Source organism: Branchiostoma belcheri, unplaced genomic scaffold (assembly GCF_001625305.1).
Source record: "Branchiostoma belcheri isolate BF01 breed outbred unplaced genomic scaffold, Haploidv18h27 scaffold783, whole genome shotgun sequence".
Taxonomy (NCBI): Eukaryota; Metazoa; Chordata; class Leptocardii; order Amphioxiformes; family Branchiostomatidae; genus Branchiostoma; species Branchiostoma belcheri.
Genome location: NW_017804446.1, coordinates 6,235 through 12,591, shown reverse-complemented (window position 1 = coordinate 12,591; position 6,357 = coordinate 6,235). Strand labels below are relative to the sequence as shown.

Genomic DNA, 6,357 nt, shown 5'->3' with positions numbered 1-6,357 from the left:
TTGCCACCAATGGATCACAAGGAGATGAAGGCACGGCTGGAGGCCTTCCAACGAGAAGGGATGACTCCTGAGATAGGACATCCTGGTGAAATCTTACCTTTATGCCAATTATGAATTTTTCTGTCGTATATATTTCAGTTCCTACAAAACCTCGACGAGTTACCAGATTACTACCATTGGTACCAAGAAAACTTGCTGGATATTACGCAGTAAGAACACAATACTTCCTATGTACACATTTAGAATAGCATTGAACAGATTGTGCAATATTCCAGAATGATTTAATTTTTCCAATGGACAACTGAAGTGAGTGAATTAGACCTTTAGTAGCAACCGTTTAGTTACCTGAATGATCTGCTACAAGCCAATTAATTAACTATTTGCTCTTTCAGACTGTGTCACAAATACACAGTCTGAAAATTATGCCAAAAGTTTAAACGCAAACACTTTTAACTTGACGTTTCGTCCTTAACCGCACTACTTCCTGTCGGCACTTGTGTACATCATGTCAACGGACGCTATGCGGTGGCGTGGTCCAGCGAGGCTCACTTGGGGTCTACGGAAGAACTCAATGCATTGAAGGCAACCAATCAGTAACAAGTCATTTCGCCCATTACGAACGAACAGGACTTTCAATAAGTTCTTTTGTCGGAATCATGGATAATGAACATTGGATGGGGTTCATCTATATCTTTCAAAGACTGGCTGAAAGAGAGGACTTATTGGAGGAGATTGCCAACACTATTCCTAACGTAACAACAGCGCTGCCTAACGTTAACGTCACATAAGTTGGATGTACAGCTCCAAATTGTAGCTGTTTTTAGCTCCAACTGGTCTGGTATTACAGCATATGGCTTGTATTAAGTGCCTCATACGAGCGTATCGGTCTCCAGACTTCAAAATACTATCAGATGTTTCGTTAATACGTACTGTTGCTTGCAAGTTATTAACAATCTCAATTTTCAAGACGTACTTACGTACATTACAAGGTGGACAATTGCTGTTACCTGTGCCACTGGAAGTTGTCTCTGTGTGAACATGGATATCAATTTGGAAATACTTCTAACACAGATGCCGAGAGTCAACAGGAGAAAAGTTTCGTTTTTGGATTCTGGGACAACCAGAGTGCCAAGCCGGTCCGGGGAGAGCGCCATGACAGGTTGGTAAGACTACCAGAATCATACCAATCAGGATGCTGGGAAAACATAACCTCCCTCACAACGCTGAAAAATATCAAGTCTGAAGGTAGATCATTGCCTGGAAAACCAGAACCCCATCAACTGCGTGAAAGTAGAGACGCTTCCTTACTACATTCCAGAATGTAATGAAGATAAAAGTACATATGAAGTTAATGAAGAAAAGAGTCGGCCCTCATAAGTCATACATTGTTTCCCTAAAATACAGCAATGGGGACGGGTCTCTTCTTGCAGTTTGCACAGATTTTGTTGCTGTTAAAATGTTCAACCTCTTCGAGAATAACGTACTTATTGATGGAACAGGCCTTGGCCATTTTGTGGCTGTAGTGTGGTCCCTTCAAGTAGATGTGGATATTTTTAGGGCTGTTTCATATCCTACTCTTAAATACCCAGTGTGTGAATTTTTTTATAGTAAATGATAATACATCCTATTTTAATCTGCAATGGCAATTTGTCAGGAATGAGAAGTGGACCACCAGTAGAGCCTTCGCTGGTAAAGCTTGATGCTGATCCGGCAGAATGGAAAGATGCAAGGAAAAACTTCCCATATGCCTCACAGAACTGTCCTATGTCTAACTTTTTCAAATGCTGAAAAGAAGTTTCAGGAGCGGGAGTCTATTGTAGTTGAAGAAGGGTATTACGCTGGACAGACAGGTCAGGTGCAGAAGTTCGTGAACAATGTAAATTCTACTATGAAGTGTCGCACAGAGGGTTGCAATGGAATGTTGATTCCCGTTAAGGATGGCACCAAACAATGTCTTTTACAAAGACAAGTATCAGCAGTCCAATGCAAAGGTTGTCTGTGTCTCAAGCAAAACATTAAGGGAGTTAAGGCAGACATTTAGTGGTTGGGAGAAGGTGTTCGTAAAGGAGAAGGGGGTACTACCTTGTGCACATGATGTAAGCAAGGATAAAGAAGCGTCTGCTGTACAAAAAAGGATCAAGTATGCAGAGCACATCCTCAGAACACTTGGTGTAGATAAAGCTTAACTTTGCGCTAGTATTCAATTGCCCAGTGTTGACCACTGGGCGGAATACATGGTTCTGTGAGGGACTGGCACCCCTCCTCCTGTCCCTAATGCCACCGCTGCACCATGGGGCAGAATAAATGCATTTTTAATTTTGCACTAGACATAGACATAAGATGAATGGAATAAAGCAATAATAGATGATTAAGATAAATTTAGTTTTAAAACTGACATGCACAGGTTGTAATTGACACCGGGCAGGCATCAGGGTTGCTTTTAGCTTCTACACATGTATGGCCAACAAATATGTCTGCTGGATGCGACCTATCGGACATGCCGGTATTCAGTCCCCCTCTTCTTCCTGTGTGTCCGTACGGATGTCTGCTACGTCGTGGTCGGCTGCTTTATTGTGCAGAAGGAGAAGACATTCAGGAGTCATTGAACGTCTTCAAGGTGTGGAATCCTGACTGGATGCCAAGCCACTTCATGGTGGATAAATCTAACATGGAAATCAATGCACTGAAGACAGAGTTTCCAGGTAAAGGAACAGTTATATCAGTTATATTCTGCTGTTGTCTTGCACCTTTTTCGTGTATACTGGTATTAAGACTCAAGGCCTGGCAACTTTCTAGAAACATTAATTAAAGCAACATAGTCACTTGGCAATATGTCATCACATACACATTTAATGAAAACTTCCCTTATAATACCGATACTTATTTTATCTTTGTGTATCTGTTTACAGCTATGGAGCTCCTAGAAAAGATCAACAACAGTGATGTGGAGCCAAGGGAAGAGCTGGATGTGGTGGAAAGCCTGGTTGGCAAAAAGAGAATGAAGGGCCAAATACACTGCCAGGTTAAGTGGCGGAGCTACCCACCAGTTTAACACATGGGAACCATACAAAAATCTGGTCAAGTGGCTGGGCAAGTCAACCATACAGGAGCCTGCAAAGAACCACACAGACCAAGTGGTTGGAGGCGAGGCTGGCATGCTAACTAGATACAATGGCGGGTACAGCTGGGGAGACTAGGCCAGCAGGAGCATGATTCTGGGTGCAGGGATGCTGTGCCCACTGCAACCCTAAAAAAATAATAAATCTGAGGGTAGAAAAGGTGCGGCAGGAATCACACCCTCCCCTAGACCTTTGTGACAATCAGAAGGCTACAATCAAAAGGTCCTGGCGCCCTACAAAGGGTTATGCTCGCGCCACCGACAGTTATGCTCTGGACAGAAGAAAATCAAAAAATGGACCTGAGATGACACCGCATACCTGGATGCAACTGGTAGTGTTCTACTACTTCACTTCTAAGAAGTATGAGACAGTCCGCAACGATATTGTTTGGATAAAAGGAAGATACACATTTCAAATAAAGATAGATTTGTCACTTTCCTTTCAGGAATTCCTATTATACTCAATGGCTGTGGATGACACTTCATTAATTTACTGACGCCGTGGTTATAATTATGTAATTGATGTTTTACACACCAGGCTGGACAGCCTCCAGTACAGCTGGGAGGGCCAGAACACGGGGTAGTAACCTATCCCCACATTCTGGACCAGGAGTATAATAAGGCCAGCATCCCCGAACAGTTCTTCAAACAATTCACGGGGATTTACTTCACGGGGATGAAGAACTGTTCAGAGGAAACTATACTGGAGGTGGTACCCATGAATCACTGAACCCCACCATCCTCGGTGCCATTCTGCGTAAGAATATCTTGTACATGATTTCATTTGTAATAGAACATTTGTTCTGTGTGTAACCTTCTTATATATTTTCCTGAATGTCCCCACATTACAGGAAAATAATTAGCTTTTCAAATACCATGGAAGTACACAATAGTAGCTGCAAATAATTTCTTCATCTGGCTTAAAAACTTAATTGGCATTGACTTATGGAAAGTCTACACAATGATTTCTGCGAGGTCTTGTCGGGTGAAACTGCAGATAAAGCAAAATGTACTTCTGCTAGGTTTTAACAGATCCAGAAAAAGGATTTGACACCTACATACACTCAAAGCTTTACATATGAATACAAAACATGTCATCCATTATCTCAGAAATTAACTTAAATACTGCAAAATCAGTGTAGTAATTTGATGGTTTTAAATGTATATAGTTATGCTAAAATTAAGACATATCATTTCTGTTTACAGCGGAGACCAACAGGCAGTATAAAGATGCCAAGATCCTAGTATACAGAGTTGTGACTGAAAAATGCTGCAGGGTGAGGGCAACCCACAAGGCGCGCAAGAACAAGCCAGTTGCCCTCCCCGATGCCAACCAGCAAAGACAGCAGGACCTCACAATCAGCACAGGGGTTGTGGATGCCATGTTGTCCCTATATACCCTGGGCGGGATGCCCTAGATAGGGCTTTGCCCAGTAACATATAGAATAGAATAGATTGGTTTAATAAATATTTCTCAAAAGCTGTACCTCCATTACCCTCACTAAAAATAGACAACTATCTTAGTAGTACAAGTTTATGTTAACGCTATAGCCACTGCAGGGATTCTCCTCCTGTTGAACTGTTTCGCCCACACTCTAAACCTTTCTACGCAGAAGGCCATGCTCATGCCGACCGTTTGGAAGATTACATTATTGGATGGGGTAAAATTGAGTAAAGTTACTTTTAGAGTGGTAACACTACAGTTTATACATGTTCCATTTTAAAGAGGATTTGGGACAATCCATTTTTGCGTGCGGGAGTCCATGATAATAATGAATAATAATGAAGATAAATTTATTGCAAAGTCATGTATGGTAAGTTGACTTTGACTTGAAGTGACTACCTCCTTGTATCATCTGATCAGTACATTTTCATTCATTTTCTTATAGGATAAGGGAAACATTCTGTAGGGACCCATCTGGAACAGTTGAGCAGAGCAAAATTCTTGACATCCTTAGTGACTTCTTGGGAATTCAGCTTTAAAAAGCTGAATTCCCAAGAAGTCGGTAAGCACGTGAGGACGGCGGTCAGACATGGACACTTGTATTGTGCCTTACCACAGCGTAATCGATCTGGGTTAGAATGTGATATACAATTTGATAAATCAGAGGGTCATTCCGGAATAAAACGTAAGACTCCATAAGTGTCAAAACCAGCACAGGAACTCCTTAGAAACAACCTTGAATCTTGTCATAGAAATTCATCTTCAATGTATCATGTATTAGTGGCAGGGAAATTCCTGAATGTCGCCATGAAAAAACGATACAAACTTAAGAATGCTACCCTTACTTGAAAGATGTCCAAACTATGTCAGACTCAAAACCAGTACAAAAGAAATACCATCGTTGTGGAGCACAACTCTATTACCTCTCGACATAAGATTAAGAGAAAAGTAGGCAATCAAAAACATATGAGGCCAAGAAGAGTTCATAAATCATACATTGTTTCATTGGAATATCTCAATGGGCGGTCAGGAATTCTTGCAGTTTGCACTGATTTTGTTGCAGTCAAACTGTTTAACCTATTTGGACACAATGTTCTTCAGATTGATGGAACTGGTTGGGCCATTTTGTTGATGGACATAAAATAATGATGTAGTCATTACATGTTGATGTTGACATTCTCCGAGCAGATTCATATCCAACTGCAAAATACCCGGTTTGTGAAATTTATTCTCTCAATGACAACTCAGCATTTGCTATTTGAGAGGAGGGAAAGTGCTAGAAGTGGAGCCTAATTTGGTCAAACTCGATGCGGACCCGCGGAGTGGAAGGCCGTCAGGGAGAATTTGCCTTATGCGTTCTCAGACTTCAGTGTGGAGGATAGAGTAAGTATGCATGACGTAATTGTATTGCCCATGGATCCGCTTTGCTATTCCTCTCTCTCGGTATTGTTGAGACAATGGCTATACCAGGTTCTCTCGGAAAGAGGCAACGTCTTACAGACGACAACGGTGACCAAACCTCACTGACTGACTTGCTACACACGTGCATAAAGGAGACGAGAGAGTTGGACAGACCACCTGAGTCAGCGGTTCTTGGATTGCATGACCATACAAGTTTTGTGTTAGGTTTGTTCTCCACATTGCACCAGACTGGAGTTGAAGATCGCGTATCGTGTCATCAGCTCCCAATGATGCACCTATCAAGTCATTGCCCTTTTTTGACATAGGCGACACCTCAGAGCAGAATTTACCATACTTGGAGGTCGCATCTTGAGTATAATCTTGATCGAGTATA

The 6,357-nt window shown here is 41.8% G+C and overlaps 1 pseudogene; it reads left to right on the top strand.

The window, feature by feature from the left end:
• Positions 1 to 2,668: 2,668 nt before the first annotated feature.
• LOC109485839 lies at positions 2,669 to 4,536 on the top strand (annotated as a pseudogene).
• The last annotated feature ends 1,821 nt before the right edge of the window (positions 4,537 to 6,357 follow it).